This window comes from Pinus tabuliformis, chromosome Q (genome assembly GCF_031772625.1).
Source record: "Pinus tabuliformis cultivar Carrire ecotype Pingquan chromosome Q, CPIR1, whole genome shotgun sequence".
In the NCBI taxonomy this organism is placed as follows: Eukaryota; Viridiplantae; Streptophyta; class Pinopsida; order Pinales; family Pinaceae; genus Pinus; species Pinus tabuliformis.
The window spans coordinates 532,066,556-532,067,457 of record NC_142296.1 but is presented as its reverse complement, the minus strand read 5'-3'; positions in this window follow the sequence as shown (position 1 = coordinate 532,067,457).

Genomic DNA, 902 nt, shown 5'->3' with positions numbered 1-902 from the left:
ATAGCTGACGCAGAGGGCCAGAAGGCTGATGCAAGGCCTCCTGAGGCTAACGCAGGCCTATTCAAGGTGACGCAGGAGGGCCAACGCTGGGCAGAGAGAGGCTGACACAGTCCAGAGAGGCTGACATTGGGGTTTATGGGGCAGATTGGAGCTGAGGAGCTACCGGAGGGTTTATCCGGGGTTTCAACGGGACATCTGTCTCAGACTGAGAGGTACTACTGCCAAGGGCATTCTCTGTTGGGTAAGTCGAATTTGGCACCTAGGTTGTACTCTGAAATTGCTTAATAAGAAAACCCTCAGATAGTTGCACTGGTTTTCCCGCATTGGGTTTTTTTTAGGACATTGGTCCAAAAATAATGGTGTCATTTTCTGTGCTTGTATTTGTTTCCTTCAATTGATGATCTGTAATATGTTGAGCATGCACTAGTGTTTATTTTCAGTATTTACATTGTAAATAACTTGTTAAGTAATAGAACAAATAGGCAGGAATAAATCAGTAAAGTGCATGGAGGGTTTCTAACTGGTAGACTTAGAAACTTCGACAGTGGAATCCTTCTTGAGGGCCCATCTTTCTCTAAGGGCCTTGTCTAATTTTTTTCTTTCCTTGTTGAATCTCTTTTCTTGCTTTGTTTTGAGAAATAGTGATATGGGATTCCCTACCTTTGGAAGTGGATAAGATCACATTATGCTCAATCTACCACAGGCTAACCTCTACTCATCTTTTGTGAGGACCATATTAGGTTTTCTAGATTTAAGAGGGTATTAGAGGATGAATGTTTTTCTTCCTAAGTTGCAGATGATTGACCTAAACCCTTATCTCTATTTTCCTTATCATCCTTTTGTGGTGTGTGATCAAAAGCATACTTACATTCCTCAAGAGTGTTGAAGAATCTAGGGAAAAT